Source organism: Pongo abelii, chromosome 18 (genome assembly GCF_028885655.2).
Source record: "Pongo abelii isolate AG06213 chromosome 18, NHGRI_mPonAbe1-v2.0_pri, whole genome shotgun sequence".
In the NCBI taxonomy this organism is placed as follows: domain Eukaryota; kingdom Metazoa; phylum Chordata; class Mammalia; order Primates; family Hominidae; genus Pongo; species Pongo abelii.
Genome location: NC_072003.2, coordinates 6,216,323 through 6,243,245, shown reverse-complemented (window position 1 = coordinate 6,243,245; position 26,923 = coordinate 6,216,323). Strand labels below are relative to the sequence as shown.

Sequence of the window (26,923 nt, the reverse complement as noted above, 5' to 3'; positions counted from 1 at the left end):
CTGTATGAGCCCAGCCTCATTGTGCTTTGTACTAACCCCCTTTCCCTGGCCTCTTCCATCTTGTCTTCTTCTCTCCCAGTAGTTTCTTCATGAAGAGGCCATATGATATATTCCATGAGATATTTCACACTCAAAGAAGACTTCTTTTATACTCTTTTGGTAATTTGTCCGGGAATCACTGTCTTGCTTTATAAGGGAGTTTGTAATAAATACATTAAAAGAGAAACTCACAACATATTTTGAGACATCAGAGAAGGGAGAAAGCAATTCTATTAATATTTGGGGTTAGCAGGGAAGGCTTAGTTAAGAGGCGACATTTGAACTAACTCTTGTAATAAGGGAAGCATTTGGACATGCAGTAATGGGGAGAGAGTAGAAGCAAGACATGATGGTTAATGTTATGTATCAATTTGACTGGGTTGTGGGGTGCCAAGATTTTTGACTACACATTATTCTGGGTGTGTCTCTGAGGTATTCTGGATGAGGATAACACTTAATTGGTAGATTGAATAAAGCAGATTGTCCTCCCCAATGTGGGTGAGCCTCATGCAATCCACTGAAGGCCTGAACAAAACCAAAAGTTAGAGTCACAGACAATTTGCTCTTTTTACCTGATTATATTTGAGCTGGGACATCAATCCTCTCCTGACTTTAGATTTGGACTCGAGTTGGAACTGTATCATTGGCTGTCCTGGGTCTCCAGCTTGCTGGCTGCAGACTCCAGGACTCCTTAGCCTCCATAAACATGTGAGCCATCCTTTAAAACAAACCAATCTGTCTCTCTCTATGTGTATAGCTCTACCTCTATCTCTCTGCTCTTTCTCTGGAGAACCCAGAGTAATACACAAGGTTATATTACAGAAGAGGACTGCCCAAGGAAAAGCATGGAGGCAGAAAAGTGCAAAGAGGGTTTGGGAAGACTGGGGTCCTGATGGGGAGTTTGGATTTCACTGTGTGTAGCATGGAGAATCCTTGAAAATATTCAAGAGGTGAAAATTGTATTTGTGGAAGAACACCAGGAGTATGTGAAAAGAAAAAGACTGACACCATTTTAACTCCACTGAAGGGGGCATCAAAGGGATGCACTGGGGACATGGGTTGGAGGGTAGTTGAGGCCATATCTGGATGATCTTTACTTCTAGGCTGAGTCTGAAGTTATCTTTCTGGGGAGTGGGTGATTACAAATCTTTGAGCTCCACTGAAGAGATGGTTTTGCTAACAATGGCAAGGCGATGGTGGTGGTGGTGGTGGGAAACTGGTAGCATGAATTCTAATTGGGCTTCTGTTATTCTAGCCGAGAAAGTTGGGGAATGGACTTTCGGTAGAATAATACAGATCTGGGAATCAACTGCATGGAGGAGGTAGTTATGAGTGATGAGATGGCTCAGGGACAAAGTCTGGTAGAAGGAGAAAAGATACAAGGCTGGTACAAAAATAATTGCTATATTTGCCATTACTTTTAATGGCAAAATCCACAATTACTTTTGCACCAACCTAATACGATGCAAACTTCGGAGCCATCTGTATCACAGGGATTGATGAAGATCAACAATGTTTGGGAACACAGGAAGGGAGCGGGGAGGGTAATGACTTGAGGGCATAGCAGGGATAATCAAGGTTTTTCTTGTTAGCATGTGGAGACTTAAGCATGATTATATGTTAAACGTCTGGCACATACATGGTGCAAAATATGAGTGAAATGAGGAGTGAAGGTGGTGAGTCATGGGAGTTCCAAGGGAATGGGTGATAAAGGGAGGTCTCAAATGAGGCGCAAGTGGAGAAAGTAGCTTGGGAAAGGAGAAGGATGCTTCTCCTTATGAGATGGGAAAGGCAGAGGAAGAGGGTCAAGATACAGTGATCTAGGGGTAAGATGGAAGTGAGTTGAGAGAACTCAACTCTGAGTGGGCTCTGAAACCCCTAGGGATGGGTTTGGGGGGCTTTGAGATACGGAAGAGGTTTAAAGTCAATTGTTCTAGCAAATATGGTTTGGAATTTATTTGTGATGCTTAAAAATATTGCTGAACAGAAGTGAAGTCTACCCTAGAGTTGGATGGTGAGATTATTTAGTGGAACTACCAGATCCATGCTGTGAGTCTTTCCAGTATCATTCAGCAGCCCTTGGGCAGTTGCAAGGCAAGTCATCAATGGGGTATGGAAATTTTCCAGGTGGGTGTGGCAGAAGGCAGGGAAGAACGAGTTTAGGAGAACATTACAAGAAGAAGGTGACTGTAAGGTCCAGGCTGAGCAGGAAGGTAAAGCAAGAAGGAAACATGAGGTTGTGAAGAGAAGTTTAGAGGGATGAGGAGGTAGGAGAGGGGAACAGTTCCAGGATGTAGCTAGAGTGGTGATGTTAGATCTTGGGGCCAGAGAGCTTTACAGTGATGATGAAGATCAAGGGGCATTAGAATCAAGCTATAGAGAGCCACCGTTTGATGTTCGGATGTGAGGATGCTGCAGGTGGATGTCTGTGCATTAATGGTGAGAACGTGGTCACCCTGGCCCTGCTAAGGAGAATGTGCTCTGTTCTTGGGGCCGTTTTCATCACCTGATTAGAGCAGTGGTCCCCAAATGGTGTTCTTTGGACCATCTGTATAAAATGTTCATGGGTCAAGGATAAAATAGAAAAACAGAGACAATGTCACAGAAATGTGCCCATTGGTGAAAGACCACCAGCTGTCCTTTTCGGAGGATTGTTCTTTGTTCTAAAAATATACATATTCTATTCTATTAAAACATTTTTGTATTTGCATTTTTTCTCCTTTATGAAATGCCATGGGGTAGAAATTTGTAATGTATCCAATCCTCCTGTCTTCATGCATTGCCCTGTGGTGGGGGAGGGGATGTGGCTAGTACTGGCCATTAGGCTGGGGCAGAGGTGCAGTGTGAGACTTCTAGCCTGGAGCATTTAATTCTTAGTACAGGGCTCTCTGGCATTCTTCTCCCTCTGTTCCCTGCTTGGTGATACTCGAGGTAATGCAACCCCCATTAGCCTTAGTCTTAGGGCAAGTTTGATGGAAAACAGAGCCCCCGCACCTCCCTGCAGATGTAGCATGAGTGAGAAAAACAACTTCTGATGTTTGAAGTTACCAAGATTTAGGAGTTGTTTGTTATTGCAGCAAAACCTCACCTATTCTGACCAATCATGGTGGAATTTCTGTGTGTGTGTGTGTGTGTGTGTGTGTGTGTGTGTGTTAAACTGGTAGTTTAAAAAAGTTCCTTCTTACCAAAAAGAAAAAAAAAATAGCAACCTTATGTTGGTTCTCAAATTAAAAAAATATTTTTACTGGTTTATAAAATAGAAAAATCTGAGATTCTGTAGCTTAGAGAACTACAGTGTGGGATGTCTGTAAAGACCAGGTTATTTTATCAGCTCCTAACACCCCTTAATAGAAGCTTAGCCAAGACTTGGACTATTTCAGTCTTTCCCATTCCACATTCCATGGACCCTTAAAGAGACATTGATAAAACGGTGCAGCCATGAACCACCCTAAGTCAATCCTAGTGGCAGAATCCCCCTTTTACTGCAGAATGAGCTTCTTGCTACAGTGATACTTGAACCCCTTAGATATATTCGGTATTGATTACATTAAAACACGACCAATGCTTTTGCTTTGTTGTCCCCCAAATTAAACACCTTAATCCTGAGAACCCAGAGAATAGGATTTAGTGTGACTGATTCCAAACTGTCAGTAAGAACATAATTAGGTTATATTTTTCTCCCGTTCAAATAAAAGAAAATTGACACTAAAATGCTCATCAATATGTGTAGCTCAGGAGGTAGAGCCTGCTTTGAGATGCAGAAGTGTTTGTTTTTTTTAGGTCTATATTCTTGAGTAAAGAAAAGATCCATCTCTCTTTCCTAGAGGGGAAGACTTTCAGAGCTGGGCTTGGCAACAGCCTGACTATCAGAGGCTGAAGTAAACAAATAGGTACCTCCCTGGAGTGAGTGGTGCATTTCTCCTGTTCAGGGGACTGTGCTTTTATGGTGGAGTTTGCTTTCTGTCTTGGTCTCCGGATGTGTGTATCTGTGGGTGGATTTCTGCATGTAAATGGCAGTGTATACCTGTGTGAGTGTGTACAAAATTCCCATGTGAATCTCAGCTTTGTGGGGATCTCCGGGTCTTGAGTCCAGCAGATGCCATTTGAAGAAAAATCACTTGAAAATGAGACAGAAAGAATGGAAACCAAATCCTAGCTCTAAAAGCACCAGGCTGATTAAAAAAAAAAACACTCTGTATCTTCTTTTTGGACTCTACCTGCCTCCAAATGACATTTCTGTTTCCTATGAAATGATTAGAATGAAAGAGATCCTGAGCACGAAAGAGCAGATACTGTGTGATTCTGTGTGTCAGGGTTTCAGCTGTGACACTGCTGACATTTTGGCTCAGCAATTTCTCTGTTTGTGTGGGGGTTCCCTGTGCATTTTAGGATGTTGAGCGGCATCCCTGGATCCCTGGACTCACTGGATGCAGTAACACAACTCCCCCCCAAGTACAGACAACCCCCAGTGTCTCCAGATATTGCCTAATGTCCCCAGGGGGCAAAATAGCCCCATCTGAGAACTGCTGCTTTCATAAAATACGATGTCAGGTGAAATAGGTGGAGGCTGTTTGTAGTCAGGGGTTAGTAGAGATGGAAGAGACCCCAGGAATATCCTGGAAGGGGCTGTAATATTTCGTTTCTTGAATTGAGTGTCGGTAATATGGAGATGTTCAGTTTTTTTTGGTTTTGTTTTGTTTTTTTTGAGGCAGGATCTTGCTCTGTCACCCAGGCTGGAGAACAGTGGCACCGTCATGGCTCACTGCAGCCTCTGCCTCCTGGGCTCAAGCAGTCCTCCCACCTCAACCCTCCCAAGTAGCTGGAATTACAGGCATGTGCCACCACTGTTGCCTAATTTTTGTATTTATTTATTTTTTTGTAGAGAGGGGGGTCTCACTATGTTGCCCAGGCTGGTCTCGAGCTCCAGGGCTCAAGCAATCTGCTCACCTCGGCCTCCCAAAGTGCAGGGATGACAGGCATGAGCCACTGTGCCTGGCCAGTATGTTCAGTTTGTAAGAAAAGTACTGTGCTGACCTCTTCTTTGTGCACATTTCTTTAAGTAATAGTTCAATAAATCATTTAGAATATTTGGTCATAATAGGAGTGATTTGTAGAGTGATTGGCATGAAAGCTGATCACCTTAATTTGAACTACTCTGAAATGAGCACCAGGGGCCACCAAGAGTAGCCCTTCAAGGCGTCATAGCCAAGGAGAAGAGTGTGTTGTGTACATCTCTGCATAAAGGATTTGCTGGTTACATGGAAGGATGAAGCCTCCTTCTGAGGACAGAGGCAGCAAGGCAAGTGGAAGCCCAATGCATTCAGCTTTCTAAATGGACTTTGCTAAAATCTTGTGGATGACTCATGCGCTTAACATACACCCATGTACATATTGTCCATATAAACATTAATTCTGTAACAGGGTCCACACATACGGGTTTTGTTTTTCTTTTCTTTTGAGACAGTCTTGCTTTATTGCCCAGGCTAGAGTACAGTGGCATAATCTTGACTCACTGCAACCTCCGCCTCCCGGGTTCAAGCAAAGCTTGTGCCTCAGCCCCCCGAGTAGCTGGGTCTACAGGTGCATACCACCATGCCTTGCTAATTTTTGTATTTTTAGTAGAGACAGGGTTTCACCATGTTGGCCAGGCTTGTCTCAAATTCCTGGCCTCAAGTGATCTGCACACCTCAGCCTCCTAAAGTGTTGGGATTACAGGTGTGAGCCACTGCACCTGGGCCCACACGTAAGGTTTGAGTTCAGATAGAGAAACTCTGGCAGGACTGAGGAATTTGGCCACAGTCTCTGGGAAATATGCACAATTTCTGGAATCTTCTCTACTTCCAGAGTTCCCACTTTCTATCTGTCCCCTATTTATTCAACAAACTTGTATGGAACCACAGTGTGTCTAGGACTTGCCAGGTATGGAGGATAAAAAGATGACTGAGGTCGGACAAGGTGACTCATTCCTGTAATCCCAGCACTTTGGGAGGCCAAGACAGGCGGATCACTTGAGGTCAGGAGTTTGAGCACAGCCTGGCCAACATGATGAAACGTCTCTACTAAAAATAAAAAAATTAGCCGGGCATGGTGGCACGCACATGTAGTCCCAGCTACTTGGGAAGCTGAGGCAGGAGAATCGCTTGAACCCAGGAGGCAGATGCTGCAGTGAGCTGAGATCACACCGCTGCATTCCAGCCTGGGAGACAGACCGAGATTCCATGTCAAAAAAAAAAAGATGACTGAGATACAGACTCCATCCGAGTTGACTCTAACAGAAATTTGGTAAGAGCCCAAGGTCTGGCTGGGCAAGCACCTTTATCGGCTTCATCCTGCAGCCTCTACTAGAATGAAGAACACTTTTTTCTTTACCCAGGAAAATGTTTTATGCTTTATACCAACAAGTGCAATTTGCGTTAATTCTACAAAATTTGCCGTATAACTATGCCCCTGTATTCTTCGCATTTTTCTTTTGAGAGATTTTTCAGCACATCATCTTTGGACTATGTGGAATTGGAAATTTACTTAGACTCAACAACAAGCACAGGAAAGTCAGTTGTTAGTCAAGAGTTAGGTTTTCAAGACAGTGGATAAAATAAAAAATCTAGTATAGTCAAGATTATACGTGCAACTCCCCTCATCATTCATAAAGCTTAGCAGTCAGTCTTACCGTGGCTCACCAGGTCCAATCCACATTTCTTCTGCCACGATTGGAGAAGAGGGTGATTTTTTTATGAGCAACTGATGAAGTCACTTAGAGGCCATTTGCATTAGGAGCCTTGTGTACTAGAGACCAATCAATGTGCCCTCATGGCAGCATTTCTGCCTCTCTCCCTCTTTGTTCTTGCCAAGTACCCATAGTTCATTTTCCATAGATTAAAAGAGCCCAAGTTGGGCCTATACCTAGGAGTACAATTGCTGGGTCATTTGGCAAGTCGATGTAGAATTGTTTGGGAAGTTGTCAAACTGTTTCTCACAGTGGCTACACCATTTTAATTCCTACCAGCAGTGTATGAAGGTTCTAGTTTCTCTGCATCCTCACCAACACTTGTAATTTTCTGTGTTTTTTTTTTTTTTTTTTGAGATGAAGTCTTGCTCTGTCACCCAGGCTGGAGTGCAGTGGCACAACATTGGCTCACTGCAACCTCTGCCTCCCAGGTTCAAGTTACTCTCCTGCCTCAGCCTCCCGAGTAGCTGGGATTATAGGCACCTGCCACCAGGCCTGGCTAATTTTTGTATTTTTTTAGTAGAGACAGGGCTTCACCATGTTGGCCAGGCTGGTCTCGAACTCCTCACCTTGTGATCTGCCCACATCGGCCTCCCAAAGTGCTGCGATTATAGGCTTGAGCCACCGCGCCCGGTCTCTTTGCAGTATATTTTTAAATCAGGTAGTGTGAGGCTTCTAGCTTTGTTCTTTTTGCTCAGTATTGCTTTGGCTATTTGGGGTTTTCTGTGGTTCCATGTGAATTTCAGGGTTTTTTTTTCCTGTTTCTGTGAAGAATATAATTGATAGGGATTATACTGAATCTCTAGATTGCTTCGGGTAGTATGGTCATTTTAACAGTATTAGTTATTCCAACCCACGAACATGAGATGCCTTTCCATTTGTTTGTGTCCTTCTCAATTTATTTGATCAGTGTTTTGTGGTTTCCATTGTAGAGGTTTTTTGGGTTTTTTTTCCCCCATCCTTGGTTAAGTTTATTCCTAGGTATTTTATTTTTGTAGCTATTGGAAATAGAATTTCTTCCTTGATTTCTATTTTAGCTGGTTTGTTACTGGTATATAGAAACATTACTGAGTTTTGTCTGTTGGTTTTGTGTCCTGAAGCTTTACTGAATTATACATCCGTTTTTTAAATTATTTTTTATTTTTTACTTTTTATTTTTTGAGATAGAGTCTCATGCTGTTGCCCAGGCTGGAGTGCAGTGATGCAGTCTTGGCTCACTGCAACCTCCACTTCTCAGGTTCAAGCGATTGTCCTTCTTCAGCCTCCCAAGTAGCTGGGATTACAGGCACCTACCACCATGCCTGGCTAATTGTATTTTTCGTAGAGACAGGGTTTCACCTTGTTGGCCTGGCTGGTCTCAAACTCCCAACCTCAAGTGATCCACCCACCTTGGCCTCCCAAAGTGCTGGGATTACAGGCATGAGCTACCACGCCCAGCCTAATTTATCCATTTTAAGAGTTTTTTGGTGGAGTCTTTTGGTTTTTCTGTTTACAAGTATAAGATTATGTCATCTGCAAAGTGAGACAATTTGACTTCCTCTTGTCCATTTTGGATGCCTTTTATTTCTTTATCTTGTCTGACCACTCTGGCTTGGATGTCCCATACTGTGTTGAATAAGAGTGGGGAAAGTGGGCATCCTTGTCTTGTTCCAGTTCTTAGAGGAAAGGCTTTTCAATTTTTCCCAGTGACTAGGATGTTAGCTGTAGATTTGTCATATATGCCTTTTCTTATGTTGAAGTGTTCCTTCTATGCATAATTTGTTGAGAGTTTTCATCATGAAGGAATGGTAAGTTTTACTGAGTGATTTTCCTGCATCTGCTGAGATGATCAGATAGTTTTTGCCTTTCATCTTGTTGATGTGATGTATCACATGTATTGATTTCTGTATGTTGAGCCATCTTTGCATTGCTGGGATAAATCTCACTTAATCATGGTATATTATCTTTTTCATTCATCATTAGATTTGGCTTGGTAGTATTATGCTGAGAATTTTTCCACCTGTGTTCATTAGGAATATTGGCCTGTAGTTTTCTCTTTTTGTTGTGTCCTTGTCTTGATCGGATATCAGGGTAATGCTGGCCTTATACAATGAGTTAGGAAGAATTCCCTCCTCTTCAATTTTTGGGAATAGTTTGAGAAGAATTGGTGCTTGTTTTTCTTTATAAATTAGGTAGAAATCAGCATAAAAGCCTAGTCTAGGGCCTTTCTCTTTTGGGAGACTTTTTGTTACTGATTCAAACCTGCTATTCATTTTGGGTCAGTTCAGGTTTTCTATTTCTTCCTAGTTCAATCTTGGTAGGCTGTGTATGTCTGGGAATTTATCCCTTTCCTCTAGGTTTTCCAATTTGTTAGCATATGGTTCTTCACAGTAGCCTCTAATGATCCTTTTTGTTGCTTTGGTAACTGTTGTAATGTCTCCTTTTTCATTTCTGATTGTATTTATTTGGATCTCCTTTTTTTTTTTTTTTTTTTTTTTGGTTAACCTCACTAGTGGCTTATCAATTTTGCTTAACTTTTCAAAAAACCAACTTTTATCTAGTTGATTCTTTGCATTTCTTTTTTATCTCTGTTGCATTTGGTTCTGCTATGTTATTTATTATTTTTTCTTTCTACTAATTTTGTGTTTGGTTTGTTCTTGCTTTTTGAGTTCCTTGAGGTGCATCATTAGGTTGTTTATTTGAAATCTTTCTACTTTTTTGGTGTAGGCATTTATGGTTATAAACTTTCTTCCTAGTACTGCTTTTGCTGTATCCCATAGGTTTTGCAAAATGTGTTTCCATTTGCTGTTTAAAAAACATTTTTGATGTCCATCTTAATTTCTTCATTGACCCAATGATCATTCAATAGCATGTTTAATGTCCATTTATTTGTACAGTTTCCAAATTTCTTCTTATTATTGATTTCAAGTTTTATTCCATTGTGTTCTGAGAAGATACTTGATATGATTTTAATTTTTAAAATTTTGTTGAGCCTTGTTCTGTGTCCTAACATATGGTCTATCCTGGAGAATGTTCCATGTGTTGATGAGATGATTGCATATTCTGCTGCTGCTGCATGAAATATTCTGAAAATATCTGTTAGGTCCATTTGGTCTAAAGTGTAGCTTAAATCTAATGTTTCTTTGTTGATTTTATGTCTTGATGAACTGTCCAATGCTGAGAGTAGGATATTGAAGTTCTCAACTATCATTGTATTGGACTCTATCTCTCCCTGTAGATTTAATAATATTTGCTATGTGTGTCTGGATGCTCTTGTGTTGGTTGCATGAATATTTAGAATTGTTATACTTTGTTGTGAATTGATCCCTTTATTACCATATAATGACCTTCTTTGTCCTTTTTACAGTTTTTTGCTCAAAGTCTGTTTTATCTGATGTAAGTTTAGCTACTCCTGATTACTTTCGATTTCTGTTTGTGTGGTATATCTTTTTCAATTCCTTCACTTTCAGTCTGTGTGTGTCTTTACAAGTGAAGTCAGTTTCTTGTAGATGCTGTTGGGTCACTTTTTATCCATTAAGCCTGTCTCTATCTTTTAGGGAGGTAATTTAACCCATATTCGAAGTTATTATTGATAGGTGAGGACTTATTCCTGTCATTTTGTTCATTGTTTTCTGGTTATTTTGTATATCCTTTTGATATGGTTTGGCTGTGTCCCCACTCAGATCTCATCTTGAATTCCCATGTGTTGTGGGAGGGACCCAGTGGGAAGTAGTTGAATCATGGAGGCAGGTATTTCCCATGCTATTCTTTTGATAGTGAGTAAGTCTCAGGAGATCTGATGGTTTTAGAAGGAGGAGTTTCCCTGCTCTAGCTCTCTCTTTACCTGCTGCCATCCCTGTAAGATGTGACTTGCCTCTCCTTGACTTCCACAATGATTTTGAAGCCTCCCCAGCAATGTAGAACTGTAAGTCCATTAAACCTTTCTTTTGTAAATTTCCCAGTCTTGAATGTGTCTTTATCAGCTGTGTGAAAATGGACCAATACAGTAAATTAGTACCAGAAGTGGGGTGTTGCTAAAAGACACCTGAATATGTGGAAGCGACTTTGGAACTGGGAAACAGGCAGAGGTTGGAACAGTTTGGAGAGCTCAGAAGGAGACAGGAAACTGTGGGAAAATTTGGAAGAGATTTCCTAGAGATTTGCCCAAAATGCTGATGGTTATATGGACAATAAAGTCTAGGCTTAGGTTGTCTCAGATGGAAATGAGGAACTTGTTGGGAACTGGCACAATGGTGACTCCTGTTATGTTTTAGTAAAGAGACTGGTGGCTTTTTGCCCCTGCTGTAGAGATTTGTGCAATTTTGAACTTGAGAGAGATGCTTTAGGGTATCTGGCAGAAGAAATTTCTAAGCAGCAAAGCATTCAAGAGATGACTTGGGTGCTGTTAAAGGCCTTCAGTTTTATAAGGGAAGCAGAGCATGAAAGTTTGGAAAATTCACAACCTGACAATGCAATAGAAAAGAAAATCCCATTTTCTCAAGAAAAATTCGATCTGGCTGCAGAAGTTTAAGTAATGAGGAGTCAAATGTGAATCCCCAAGACAATGGCGAAAATGTCTCCAGGGCATGTCACAGGTCTTCATGGCAGCGCCTCCCATCAAAGGCCCAGAGGCCTAGGAAGAAAAGATGGTTTTGTGGGCTGGACCCAGGGCCCCTCTGCTGTGAGCAGCCGAGGGTCCCTGAGTCCAAGCCACTCCAGCTGCAGCTAAAGGGAGCCAAGGTACAACGTGGGCTGTGGCTTCAGGGGGTGCAAGCCCCAAGCCTTAGCAGCTTCCACATAGTGTTGAGCCTATAGGAGCACAGAAGTAAAAAATGAGGTTTGGGAACTGCTGCCTAGATTTCAGAAGATGTATGGAAATGCCTAGATGTCCAGGCAGGAGTTAGCTGCAGGGGCAGAGCACTCATGAACCACCTCTACTAGGGGAGGGCGGAAGGGAAATGTGGGGTCGGAGCCCACATAGAGTCCCTACTGCAGCGCCACCTAGTGGAGCGCCACCATCCTCCAGACCTCAGAATAGTGGATTCACTGACAGCTTGCACTGTGTGCCTGGAAAAGCTGCAGATACTCAATGCCAACCCACGAAGGGAGCCAGGAGGGGGTTTATACCCTACAAAGCCACAGGAGTGGAGCTGTGGCCTTTTTTCTCCCGAGGCCATGGGAGCCCACCTCTTATATCAGCATGACCTGCATGTGAGACATGGAGTCAAAAGAGATCATTTTGGAGCTTTGAGATTTGACTGCCCCACTGGATTTTGGGCTTGCATGGGGCCTGTAGCCCCTTTGTTTTGGCAATTTTCTGCTATTTGGAATGACTGTGTTTACCTAGTGCCTATACCCCCATTGTATCTAGGGAGTAACTAACTTGTTTTTGATTTTACATGCTCATAGACAGAAGGGATTTCCCTTGTCTCACATGAGACTTTGGACTGTGGACTTTTGAGTTAATGCTGAACTTAGTGAAGACTTTGGGGGACTGTTGGGAAGGCATGATTAGTTTTGAAATGTGAGGATATGAGATTTGGGAAGGGACAGGGGCAGAATGCTATGGTTTGGTTGTGTCCCCACCCAAATCTCATCTTGAATTCCCACATATTGTGGGAGGGACCTGGTGGGAAGTAATTGAGTCATGGGGGCAGGTGTTTCCCATGCTGTTCTCATGATAGTGAATACGTCTCACAAGGTCTGATGGTTTTTAAAAGGGTAGTTTCCCTGCAGAAGTTCTCTCTTTGCCTGCTGCCATCCATGTGTGACATGACTTGCTTCTTCTTGCCTTCCAACGTGATTGTGAGGCTTCCTCAGTTATGTGGAAGTGTAAGTCCATTAATCCTCTTTCTTTTGTAAATTGCCCAGTCTCAGTCAGGTATGTCTTTATCAGCAGTGTGAAAACAGACTAATACACCATTGTTCCTTTTTTCTCTCATTATATATGGTTGCAGTTTGGTGGTTTTCTTTAGAGGTGATGTTTGAATCCTTTCTTCTTTGTGTGTCTGTGCTACCAGTGAGTTTTATACTTTCATGTATTTTCATGATGGTAGATATTGTTCTTTTGCTTCCCAATGTAGGACTCCCTTAAGCATTTCTTGTAGCACCACAACAAACAAGGCACAAACAAACAGTCTTTTGCTTATCTGGGAAATACTTTTTTCTCTTTTATTTATTTATTTTTTTTTAGCAATGGAGTCTCACTCTCTCACCCAGGCTGGAGTACAGTGGCATGATCATAGCTCACTGCAGCCTTGAACTCCAGGGCTCAAATGAACCACCTGCCTCAGCCTTCTGAGTCTCTGGAATTGCAGATGTGAGCCACTGTGCCAGGCTCCTTCATGTGTGAAGGATAGCTTTGCTGGGTATAGTATTTTTGGCTTTTTTTTTTTTTTACTTGTAGTATACATCCCCTTTTCTCCTAGCCTGTAAGGTTTCTGCTGAGAAATCCCCTGTTATCCTGATGGAGATTCTCTTATAAGTGACTTGATGCTTTTCTCTTGTTATTTTTCGCATGTTCTCTTTGTCTTTTGACAATTTTACCATAATGTGCCTTGGAGAAGACCTTTTTGAGTTGTATCAATTTGGTAATCTTTGAGCTTCCTGTATTTGGAAGCTTTCAGGAAGTTTTCAGTTATTATTTCATTAAATAGGTTTTCTATGCCTTTACCCATCTCACCTCCATCCAGAACTCCCAGAATTTCTGTTTTTGGTCACCTTTGTGTCCCATATGTCATGTAGCCTTGTTTCATTCTTTTTTCTTTCTTTTTGTCTGACTGGATTATTTTAAAAGACTAGTCTTCAGGTTCAGAAATTCTTTGTTTTGTTTGATCTAGTCTATTGTTAAAGCTGTCAATTAACTTTTGTATTTCTTTCAATGATTTATTCTCTTCCAGGATTTGTGTTCAGTTCTTTGTTATGCTGTCTCTCTCTGTTGAATTTCTCATTCAGATCATGAATTGTTTTCCTGATTTTTTTGTATTCATTATCTGTGTTCGATTGTATCTCCCTGAGTTTCTTTAATAACATTATTCTGAATTTTTTTCAGGCATTTCGTAGATTTTCTTTTCATTGGAATCTGTTGCTGGAGAATTATTGTGTTTCTTTGGAGATGTCATGTTTCCTTTTTCATATTTCTTCCATCCTTATGTGACTATCTGTGCCTCTGACATAACAGTCATTTCTTCCAATTTTATGGATTGGCTTTTATATGGGAAAGACCTTTTCTTATAGCTGTGTCTACCATGTTAATTGGATATCACACTTTAGCTTTGATTCTGGGTGGGTACAGTGGTATATTCTGCATATGATTCCTTCAGCTGTAATTGGCATGAGTGGTGTCTGTGAGTCATTCAGTGGCTTAGACTGCAGTGGGGTTTTTTTTGTTTTTTTTGTGTGTGTGTGTGTGGTTGTTGAGATGGAGTCTAGCTCTGTCACCAGGCTGTAGTGCAGTGACACAATCTCAGCTCACTGCAACCTCTGCCTCCTGTGTTCAAGCAATTCTCCTGCCTCAGCCTCCTGAGTAGCTGGGACTATAGGCACGTGCAACCATGCCCAGCTAATTTTTGTATTTTTAGTAGAGACGGGGTTTCACCATGTTGGCCAGGCTGGTCTTGAACTCCTAACCTCATGATCTACCTGCCTCGGCCTCTCAAAGTGCTGGGATTACAGGCGTGAGCCTCCAAGCCTGGCCAGACTGCAGTTGTTATTGGAGGCTGTAGTGAGGCTTTGCTGAGGATGGGGATGCCAGAAAGTCTTGTCTTTCAGCATCAGTGGTAGTGGTGGTGGAACAGGTGTGTCAGTACTAGGGACCTTGGGCAGTGTATGTGGGCACTGATGATAGCCTGTCTGTGTGGGCCAATCCCTGGGCCTCCAGGTGGCTTCTTTGGTTGCTGGCAGTGGCAGCAGTGGGCCAGCTGGGCAGGTGCACCACTGGGCTCCTGGGTGGTGTGTGTGGCAGTCTGATCTCTAGTTCTCCAGGTGATGTGTGCATGTTCTGGTGGTGGGTAGGCAGGCGTTTCCTCAGGCCTCTCAGTAGTAAGTGTGAGCACTAGCTCTGGAGGCAGGATGAGTCAATCTGCAGGCCCCCAGATGGTACATTCAGGCACCAGCATATTCCTATGTATTTCTAGAAAAAAGTATTTTTCAGAAAACCTGAGCATATGTCCTATTAACACAACTTACCCTCATCAGCTCTGCATGAGAAGAAGGGGGAATTCCCTCAGTAGAACAGTCAGAATGGAATCACAGACTTGTTTTGAGCCAGTCACTGGTAAGGGGGGGTAGGCTAAAATGATAAGCTCAGAATCTAAACCTTAGACTAGGGAATGGCAAACTTTTTCCATAAAGAGGCAAACGGTAATATTTTAAGCTTTTGGTTTAAATAACCTCTGTTGCAGTGATGCAGTGGTGCCATTGTAGCCTAAAAGCATATGTAGACAATGCATAAATCAATGGACCTGGTTTTATTTCAATAAAACTTAATTTGTACAGTCAGAGGGCCAAATTTGGCCCGTGGTCTATAGTTTGCCAACAATGTTTAGACCAGTCACAATTTATTCCCTGGGGCTGGGCCAACATTTTCTGAAAAAAAAAAAAAAGAAAGCAACCCACTTTCACAATAAAATAGGGTTTCTGTTTAAAAAGAAGAGGCTGGATGTGGTGGCTCATGCCTATAATCCTAGCACTTTGGGAGGATGAGGCAGGAGGACTGCTTGAGGTCAGGAGCTTGAAACCAACTTGGGCAATATAGTGAGACCCTGTCTTGCAAAGAATAAAAAACTTAGCCAGGCATGCTGTCACATGTCTGTAGACTTAGCTACATAGGAGGCTGAAGGGGAAGATCACTTGAGCCCAGGATTTCGAGGTTACAGTGAGCTCTGACTGTACCACTTGTATTCTAGCCTAGGCAAAGAGGGAGACCCCAAAAACAAACAAAAAACAGGAACAAAAGTTGGTTGGGGCGGGTTGGAATAGAAAGTATTTCTGAATTTCTGGGTAGGTAACTGGTAGTGTCAGGCCAAACTAGCCCTACAGTCTTATTCATTATAAATAAAGGCAACTAGAAGATCTCCATCTAGCTATTGAAAATTGGTTAAATTCTACAGAGATAAAGGACGGTGACCCTTTTATCAGTTAGTTGTTGTCAAAAAATGATGCATAACAAATCACTCCAAATCTCAGTGGCTTAATACAACAATCATTTATTTTCATGGATCTATGAGTCAGCTGAGGATTGGTTAATCTGACATAAGCATGTCTGGGAAGCTTGACTTTGCTGTTGGTGTCTCTTATCTTCTGATGGAAGCAGCAGTCTGGCCTGGGGTTGTTCTCATGGTGATAGCAAGAGTGAGTGAGCACAAACGAATGCACACTTTCCAAGTTTTTGGTCATGCAGATTAAAATTCCAGTGACCAAATCTAGACACATGACTAAACCCAACATTAGGGGCTGGAGAAATATACTCCGATTCTTCAGTGGGAGGAACTCCAGAGACAAATGGCAGAGTCTTGAATACAGGGAGGACATGGATCCATAAATGTACCTTCATCAACAGCAACCCTCTAACCACCAATACAATTAAATAAGCATTTGTTGAATGCATTTGTGCCTGAATGCTTCTGGCTGCAGCCCAGGCAATGGGGGCCTGACTGGGGAGAGTCCATAGCAGGGACTCGATGTCCTGCAGGTCTGCATGTAATTCTGTATTGCCGACTCCACATTGGTCATGGCTGACTTGCTTTGTCCTGCGTCCCCAAGGGGCAACGATTGGCTGATTTCATTTCTGAACACTTTTGACTAAGTTGTTTTCAGGAGCCCAGGAAGCAAATCAGTTGTAGATTTGAATTTTGCCGGGGGTCAGAATTGTTGAATATATATATAGTCTTTTACATGCTGATAATTATTTCCATACCACAAAGGTGGCAAGCTATTAGGAGGCTGCTGTTAAATTCCTTTGCCCTGTGAACTCATGAGCTGTGTCTATGTGGGGGGCACTCACTTGTTACAGCTGTTTCCCTTCATAATAACATCAGCCAACATTCTAAATAAATGCAGGAAATCAAGTAGTCTTCCCCAGACAGGTACTTTGCCCTTCTAAAGTGAATTACACATTGTAAAATAAAACACGGTCACATTAAAAAAACAAAAGGTCTTTGTGTCAGGTTGGTCTGGCTTCAGCAAAGATAATATTTTCCTCCAGAGTAGAAGATCCTTGTAATCCATGGTATTGCATATGGCAGCCCCACATCTTGTTTCCTTTTCTTTTTTGTTTTTAACTAAAAGAGTTGACAATTTTATTTTCACATTTCCCAATACAAATGAAAACTGCATCTTATTTGGTCCCACTTCTCCCCTCCGAAACTATTCTCCTTGATAGGGCAAGGGGGCAAGTCTTCATTATGCTGTGAAGAAAAGCCAGCATCACAGCGGCATGATCTCCTGGTGAAGGGAGCAGGTAAATATAAAACTCATACAGGCCGGGCGCAGTGGCTCAGGCCTGTAATCCCAGCACTTTGGGAGGCTGAGGCAAGCGGGTCAGGAGGTCAGGAGATTGAGACCATCCCGGCTAACATGGTGAAACCCTGTCCCTACTAAAATAAAAAAAATTAGCCAGGCATGGTGCACACGCCTGTAGTCCCAGCTACTCAGGAGGCTGAGGCAGGGGAATCACCTGAACCCAGGAAGTGGAGGTTTCAGTGAGCTGAGATCGTGCCACTGCCCTCCAGCCTGGGCAACAGAGGAAGACCCTGTCTCAAAAACAAAACAAAACAAAAAAACACTCAACAATAACAACAAAAAAACAACACTGATGTAATGAGGCCTCCCCTCTATCCTTATTTGTCTGGTCGAGTCATTCTGGGCTGACTGGGCACCATCATGAGACGGGCAGGAGGTCTCTTCATTGGGCACCCAGGCAACATGGGCATGTGACCTCCCATTGGCGGCCTCATTCCAGGAGCAGGTCCCACTGGCGTCATCCCAGGAGGAGGAGGGCCTATCATTGGCATGATGGGAAGGTCCCCCATATGGCGTGCTACCATCATACTGAGATGTGTGAGAAGTGTCAAATATGCATTAGATTGTGAAGCGTTAATATAAAAAGACAACAAAGTATTTTGTTAATGTTAAAATATTTTATACATGTAGACCTGGTATTTTGGATAGATTTCTTTAAATCTCTGATATTATTCCAATTACCTTCACTTCTTTTGTTTTACCTTTTAAAATGTGGTTACTACAAAATGCAAAATATGTGGCTGCCATCATATTTCATCACATTTAGTGTAGACCCTGAGGGTCTAGGGGAGTTGTGAGCCTTAATTTGAGGGTGACCCAGGTCAGCGTGAATTGCTCTGAAAGAGTAGCAAAGGGCATAAAGAGAACGTATAAATGGAGAGAGGGAGCTCAGTCTCACAGGGTGAGGAAAGGCTTTCTTTCTTACACAGTCTGGCACTTCTTCAAAAGCTTAAATGCAGAGTTCTATGACCCAGCACTTCCACTCCAGTTTATGAAAGAAATGATAATATATGTCCGTGCAGAAACTTGCACACAAATGCTCATAGCAGCATTATTCATAATAGCGCCAAAGTGAAAACAACACAAGTGCTTGTCTACTGATGAGTGGAGAAACAGAACATGGTTTGACCATGCAATGGAATATTATTCAGTCATCAAAAGGAATGAAGTACTAACACGTGCTACAACATGGATGAATCATGAGAATATTAAGCTAAGTGGAAGAAACCAGTCACAAAACGTCACATATTATAAGATTTCATTTATATGAAATGTCCAGAACACGCAAATCTATGAAGACAGAAACCCTGTCTCTACTAAAAATACAAAATTAGATGGGCGTGGTGACACATGCCTGTAATCCCAGCTACTCAGGAGGCAGGAGAATTGCTTGAACCCGTGAGGCGGAGGTTGCTGTGAGCCGAGATTGTGCCACTGCACTCCAGCCTGTGACAGAGACTCTATCCCAAAAAAGTAGATTGTCAGGGCTTAGTGGGAAGAGGAAGTGACAGGTACCTGCTAATGGATACAGAGTTTCTTCTTGGGGTGATGAAAATGTTTTAAAATTGATGATGGTGGTTGCCAAGGTCTGTGAATGCACTGAAACCATGGATTTCTTCACTTTAAATGGGCATATCATATGGTACCTGAATTATATTTTAATAGTTACACTAAAAAAGTAAATCTTCCTTGAAGAGATGACACTTCAGGAGAGGCCTAGGGGGTGGGATGAGTTCGCTAGGTGGAGAAATGAGGAACAGCATTTCAGGGTGAGGAACAACATAGTGAAGTCCCTGAGGTTGATGGGCATAGCGCAGATTTAAGAGACTTTTTTTTTTGAGACAGACTTTCGCTCTTGACGCCCAGGCTGGAGTGGAGTGGTGTGATCTTGGCTAACTGCAACCTCTGCCTCCTGACTTCAAGCGATTTTCCTGCCTCAGTCTCCTGAGTAGCTGGGATTACAGGCGCCCTCCACCACACCTGGCTAATTTTTGGATATTTAGTAGAGATGAGGTTTCACCATGTTGACCAGGCTGGTCTCGAACTCCTGATCTCACGTGATCAACCCTCCTCAACATCCCAAAGTGCGGGGATTACAGGCGTGAGCCACTGTGCTCAGCCAGATTTAAGGGACTTTCAAGAAGTTTGTGTGGCTGAAGCCTGCAGGGCAAGCTAGAGAACCGGGAAATGAGGCTGGAGAAAGAGAGGGGCTAGGTCATGGAGGGTCTCACATTAGGGTGTGGAAACTTCACACGAGTGGTCCCACCTTGGGCATCCCACGTAACTACTCTGTGTCCCAGCTTCCCCACTGGTGAAATCAAGGGCTGATGTAGGGATGGACTGAGATAGTGTGTGCTCAGTAAAGGTGAGCATTTATCATCGTTTATTGTTTGTTTGTTTGTTTTGAGATGGAGTCTCACTCTGTCACCCGGGCTGGAGTACAGTGGCGCGATCTCGGCTCACTGCAACCTCCGCCTCCCGGGTTCACGCCATTCTCCTGCCTCAGCCTCCCGAGTAGCTGGGACTACAGGCACCCGCCACCACGCCTGGCTAATTGTTTTATATTTTTGGTAGAGACGGGGTTTCACCGTGCTAGCGAGAATGGTCTGGATCTCCTAACGTCGTGATCCACCCACCCGCCTCGGCCTCCCAAAGTGCTGGGATTACAGGCGTGAGCCCCCGCGCCCGGCTGAGCTTTTATCATTGTTAACCCACAGAGCAGTGGGAGCCATTGAAAGTGACTGATCTGTTTGGATGCACCTTCTGAAGTGATTGCTTTGGTCCCTGTGAGGAGTGCAGATTGTCACAGGGCCAGGGGAAACAGAGGCCAGTCAGGAGGCATTTGCCCTCAAACAGCTGGAGGTGATGGTGGCTTGCTTTATGGTGGTGTCAGGAGAGTGGCTGAGCAGTGAACGGATCTGAGAAAGATTTAGGAGGTAAAACCCACGTGACTTGGTCACTGAATGTGTGTTGCGTGGGCTGGAGGGAAGGTAAGAAAGAATGAGAAGAAAAACATACTCAAGTGGGCCCTCCAGCTTAAGGTTACTTGAGGTCCCTTTGTGAAGAGGAATGTTTGTGTTTATGATGAAGATGTCCAAACTTTCAAAGGCCATTTATAGTACTTTTTTTTCTTTTTAACAGCCAACAACTCCTCCTTCCCTATGCCCTAAACATATGAATTTTCTTTGCCCTAATTTATCACAGAGGGATGGACGTTCATTTGCTTTAATGAGAAATGCAGAATTCCATTAAGAAAGCATATTAAATTAATCTGGATTGCTGTGAGGGAGTTAAATCTGTTTAGATGTGCACCAGTGTTACTTTAATAGTTTGGTCTAAACCCATTACTGGCCTGCGGTTGCAGGAGGTTGACTCAAAGCTTGCTTTCATTGGAAAGATCCCAGCAACAAGCACATTTGGCATTTCCAGCCAAACCCACTTCGTCAGCGAAGGAAAAGTTGAGGAGTGCCTCTGTTGTTTTCCCCCAAATCATTTGGCAGAAATGTGGCTGGGAGCTTCACTGCTGATTTTTTCAGTTTTAATATTGCTGTGGAAAGCCTGTACCAACACTCAGCCATGTTATTAATCCACAGGTCCAGTCTGGGCTGTGATTTGCTTTTCCTTTGAGTGACACAACCTTATTTTCCATTAAGACTCAATGCAAATAGACACTCATGCACCATCACCATCACTCCCCCAGATTGAAAGAGGGAAGTCAATGGAGTGATTCTAGTTTGGTGTTCATATCGGAGGGTTTTATTTATTTATTTATTCTGAGACAATCTCTCTCTGTCACCAGGCTGGAGTGCAGTGGCGCGATCTCGGCTCACTGCAACCCCTGACTCCCTGGTTCAAGCGATTCTCCTGCCTCAGCCTTCCGAGTAGCTGGGCTTACAGGCATGTGCCACCACGCCCGGCTAATTTTTTGTATTTTTAGTAGAGACGGGGTTTCACCGTGTTAGCCAGGATGGTCTTGATCTCCTCACCCCGTGATCTGTCCGTCTCGGCCTCCCAAAGTGCTAGCATTATAGGCGTGAGCCACTGCGCCTGGCCCGGAGTTGTTTTTAAAAGCACATTTCTCTCCAATTAATTCCCACTTGTCCCACTGTGAGTTGGGCAAAGGTTTGGATTTTCTGGAGGTGGAAGGTCAAACTTTAAGTACAATTTGGAGGCTGGGCACTGTGGCTCATGCCTGTAATCCCAGTACTTTGGGAGGCTGAGGTGGGTGGATCATTTGAGGCCAGAAGTTCGAGACCAACATGGGCAACATGATGAGACCTCGTTTCTTCTAAAAATACAAAAATTAGCCAGGCGTGGTGGTACATGCCTGTCACCCCAGCTACTTGGGAGGCTGAGGCAGGAGTTATCGCTTGAACCTGGGAGGCAGAGGTGTCCTGTGTCCAAACCCCATGAGGCGTATCAGCTGGCTGAAGATAACATAGGTCACGCTGTGTTGAGATTGGGGTTGCTGTTATTACGCCTCATCCCCACCCCTGCTAGGCATCCACAACTAGTCATCTTCAATGAGACAGCCCTCCTGCCCCTGGCTGCCTTATTTCATCTGCACCCAACCATATCCATTGCTTGTCAGTGGGTCTCAACCTTGGCTGCACCTTGGAATCTCCTGGGGAGATGAGACAATACCAAGGCTCCCTCTCACTCAGCATGATGTTTCCAAGGTCCATCCACATGTAGTAGGCACCAGTACTTCCACTGTATGGATACAGCACATTTTGTTTCTTCATTCATCAACCAAATGGCCATCTTGGTTGTTGCTACCTTTTAGTTATTATATATATTACATGATTCCATTTATGTGAAAGGTCCAGAATAGGCAAATCTATAGAGGCAGAAAGCAGGTAAGTGGTTGCCAGGAGCTGGGGGAAAGGGGAGGGGATGGAGAGTGCTTGAGGATACAGGGTTATTTTTTGGGGGGGCGGGGGTGTTAATGAAAATGTTTTAGAACTAGACAGAGATCATGATTGTTAAACATTGTGAATGTATTTAATGATACTGAAGTGTATGGTTTCATACAGGGACTTGAATGTTATGTGAATTTTGCCTCATTACAAAAATACTGCTAGGAGCAATGGCTCATGCCTGTAATCCCAGCATTTTGGGAGACCAAGGTGGGTGGATCACCTGAGGCTGGGAATTCGAGACCTGCCTGGACAACATGGTGAAACCCTATCTCTATGAAAAATACAAAAATTAGCCAGGTGTGGTGGTGCACGCCTGTAATCCCAGCTACTCAGGAGGCTGAGGTAGGAAAATGGGTTGAACCCGAGAGGCAGAGGTTGCAGTGAGCTGAGATCGCACCACTGCACTCCAGCCTGGGTGACAGAACAAGATTCCGTCTCAAAAAAAAAAAAAAAAAAAACCACACACACACACAAACAAAAAATACTGTTTCTGCAGAGCCTGGGTACTGGGGTTTTAAAATCTCCCCAGCTGATTCTGACATGCAGCTGTGGTTGAGAATCTCCTTCTGGAATGAACTTGTTCATGTTTTACTTGTGTTCTTTTCTAGCCTGCCTATGCCTTTCTGTTTCCCTTCACATCTTTGGGGGGTAATTTTTACAATGCAGTGTAACAACCAGCTGCCTCAAGATGCACTGTGATCCCTCTTAACCAGGTAGTTCCCCATCTCCAACTCTGACCTGCCAAGTCAGAATCTTGTGGGTGGGGCCCAGGACTGTACATATTGAAACAGGCAGTGACCGGGGAACTATTTCTGAACACCCCTATGTTTCCCCTGTGTTTGCCCTTTCCTTTCACATTTGGACCCCTTTGTGTGCTGACCATTGGGTTGTTGCACGTAGACATGGCATAAAAAAGACAGGCCAGGAGCAGTGGCTCTTGCCTGTAATTCCAGCACTTTGAGAGGCCGAGGTAGGCGAATCACTTGAGACCAGGAGTTCAAGATCTGCCTGGCCAACATAACAAAACCCCGTCTCTACCAAAAATATGAAATTAGCTGGGTGTGGTGATGCATGCCTTTGATCCCAGCTACTCAGGAGGCTGAGGCTGGAGAATCCCTTGAGCCCAGGAGGCAGAGACTGCAATGAGCTGAGATCGCACAATTGCACTCCAGCCTTGGTGACAGAGTGAGACTCTTAAAAAAAAAAAAAAAAAGACAGAGATGGTCCTTCCTCTATGGAGCTCTCAGTAAAACAAGAAAGCTCACCATGTCCTGGCATCTATCAGAAATATATTTGGTATATGTAGCTGGGGTCACATGCTTGACATGCCTATTGAAAGCTTCTGGGTAAGAAGAGAACAGTCATCACAGCATCACAGCCTGGCATAACTGTCTCCCAGGACAGGTCTCCCTGGGGAGACTGAGACCACAACTCTAAAATCAGAGCTTAAATCCAAGTTCTACATTTCCCTCAGTAATGTACACGAGTTAAGAAAGTTTTTATATTAGTTATCTATTGCTGTACAACAATATTACTGCAAACTTTGTGACTTGAGACAGCACATAGTTATCACTACACGGTTTCTGTGGGTCAGGAATCCAGGCGTGACTCAGCTGGGTTCAGTGCAAGGCTGTAGCCATAGTGTCAGCCAGGGCTCTGTTCTCATCTGGAGGCTAGACTGGTGATTGATCTGCTTCCCGGTTCATCTGTTTGTTGGCAGCATTCAGTTCCTTGCAGGCTGCGGGACTCAGGGCCCCAGTTTCTTGCTGCCCTCAGCTTCTTGCCACATAGGCCACTCATGATATGGCAGCTCGCATCTTCAAAGCCAGCAAGACAGCCTCCTAGCAAGACAACTTAACATCCTATCTAACATAATCACTACATCCCCTCACCTCTGCCATATTCTCTTGGTTATAAGAAAGTCATAGGTCCCTTTGTCAGATGAGTAGATTGCAAAAATTTTCTCCCATTCTGGAGGTTGCCTGTTCACTCTGATGGTAGTTTATTTTGCTGTTCAGAAGCTCTTGAATTTAATTAGATCCCATTTCTCAATTTTGGCTTTTGTTGCCATTGCTTTTGGTGTTTTAGACATGAAGTCCTTGCCCATGCCTATGTCCTGAATGGTATTGCCTAGGTTTTCTTCTAGTTTTTATGGTTTTAGGTCCAATATTTAAGTCTTTAATCCATTTTGAATTAATTTTTGTATAAGGTGTAAGGAAGGGATCCAGTTTCAGCTTTCTCCATAAGGCTAAGCCAGTTTTCCCAGCACCATTTATTAAACAGGGAATCCTTTCCCCATTTCTTGTTTTTGTCAGGTTTGTCAAAGATCAGATAGTTGTAGATGTGTGGCATTATTTCTGAGGGCTCTGTTCTGTTCCATTGGTCTATATCTCTGTTTTTCTACCAGTACAATGCTGTTTTGGTTACTGTAGCCTTGCAGTATAGTTTGAAGTCAGCTAGCGTCATGCCTCCAGCTTTGTTCTTTTGGTTTAGAATTGACTTCGTAATGCGGGCTCTTTTTTGGTTCCATATGGACGTTAAAGTAGTTTTTTCCAATTCTGTGAAGAAAGTCATTGGTAACTTGATGGGTGTGGCATTGAATCTACAAATTACCTTGGGCAGTATGGTCATTTTCACGATATTGATTCTTCCTACCCATCAGCATGGAATGTTCTTCCTTTTGTTTGTATCCTCTTTTATTTCGTTGAGCAGTGGTATGTAGTTCTCCTTGAAGAGGTCCTTCACGTCCCTTGTAAGTTGGATTCTTAGGTATTTCATTCTTTGAAGTAATTGTGAATGGGAGTTCACTCATGATTTGGCTCTCTGTTTGTCTGTTTTTGGTGTATAACAATGGTTGTGATTTTTGCACATTGATTTTTTATCCTGAGACTTTGCTGAATTTTGGTATTTTTAGTAGAGATGGGGTTTGCTGAATGCAGCCCCAAGTCACGTACCCCCTGCTTTGTCAATCGATCACGACCCTCTCACAATCACGACCCTCTCACATGGACCCCCTTAGAGCTGTGAGCCCTTAAAAGTGACAGGAATTGCTCACTTGGGGAGCTGGGTTGTTAGAGACGTGTGCCATAATGCCCAGCTAATTTTTGTATTTTCAGTAGAGACCAGGTTTCACTGTGTTGGATGGCCAGGATAGTCTTGATCTCTTGACCTCGTGATCCACACACCTCGGCCTCCCAAAGTGCTGGGATTACAGGTATGAGCCACTGCACCTGGCCCAGAGAAGGCTTTTCATACTTGCTTCTCAGCCTTCTGCATCCTACCCCAGCACCATGCACTCACCACCTGTGGGCTGCGCTCATCCCTGATCATCTCTTCCCAGGCCTGCTTTTCCTCGAGAAAGGAAGTTGTAATGGGCAGAATTCTAGGACAGCCCCCAAGAGACCCACTCCCTTATATCTGCTCCTTGTATCATCTCTTCTTGAGTGTGTGCAGAGCTTGTGATTTGGCCAAGGGGAAGGAATTTTGCAAATGTGATTATGGTCACACTTGCTTTGTTAAACACATTTGCTCACCTGACTTTGAGTTCATCCAAAGCAGGATGATCTTAGGTGGGCCAGACCTAATCAGGTGAGCCTTTTAAAGGTGAAGTTTCAGAGAGTCAACCCTTAGCCTCCAAGGAGACACAAATGGTCATGCTGGGAGCTGTCTTTGGAGGTGGCAGCTCTAGGAGCTGAGGGCCTTCGTTCAACAATTGCAAGAAATTGAATCCAGTCCACAAACTGAATAAGCTTGGAAGAGGACACTGAGCATCCAATGAGACCCCAGCTCCAGCTGACACTCTGGTTGCAGTATTGTGACCCTGAATAGAAGACCCAGTTAAACCCTGCCCAGGCCCTTGGCTCATGAAAACAGATAATTGGGTGGTGTTTTAAGCTGCTCAGTTTGCACTGGTAAATCCACCAACAGGAAAGTAATATAGAAGTTAAATTGGCCAGATGTGGTGGCTCATGCCTGTAATTCCAAGACTTTGAGAGGCTAAGGAGCATGGATCACAAGGTCAAGAGATCGAGACCATCCTGGCCAACATGGTAAAACCGTGTCGCTACTAAAAATACAAAAATTAGCCAGGCATGGTGGCATTCATCTGTAGTCCCAGCTACTCAGGAGGCTGAGACAGGAGAATCATTTGAACCCAGGAGGTGGAAGTTGCAGTGACTTGGGACCATGCCACTGCACTCCAACCTGGGCAACAGAAAGAGACTCTGTCTCAAAAAAAAAAAAAAAAATGAAGTTAAATGAATATTTTTGACCATTGATGGAAGTTGCTTTCATTTCCTCTTACTTAATCATCTCTATCTTAGCCCTGAAAGAGGGATGCTTTAACCCCATTTGTAACAAGTGAGTCTGAGGCCCAGGAAAGTGACAGAATTCAGCAAAGTCCACCTTGCTACCTGGTGGCTCCAGCTAGAACTCAGCCCCAGGTCAATATACATAAAGTCATTACAACATCAACAAAAATTTTGCCCCTCTCTCCATGCCCTCCTCTTTAGAAGCCTGTTCCTTCAGGGATAGATCCCAACCCAGTGTTACAAGGTACTGAACTCTGATTTTCACAAAATATAGTAACAACCCCCCTAAATTAATAATAGTATTTTTGAGCCAGTCACGGTGGTTCATGCCTGTAATCCCAACATTTTGGGAGGCTGTGGTGGGTGGATCATGAGATCAAGGGTTCGAGAGCATCCCAGCCAATATGGTGAAACCCCATCTCTCCTAA

At 43.4% G+C, this 26,923-nt stretch overlaps 1 pseudogene; it reads right to left on the bottom strand.

The window, feature by feature from the left end:
* LOC134760419 (small ribosomal subunit protein eS24-like) overlaps positions 1 to 26,923 on the bottom strand; it is a 100,608-nt pseudogene that overhangs the window by 1,156 nt on the left and 72,529 nt on the right.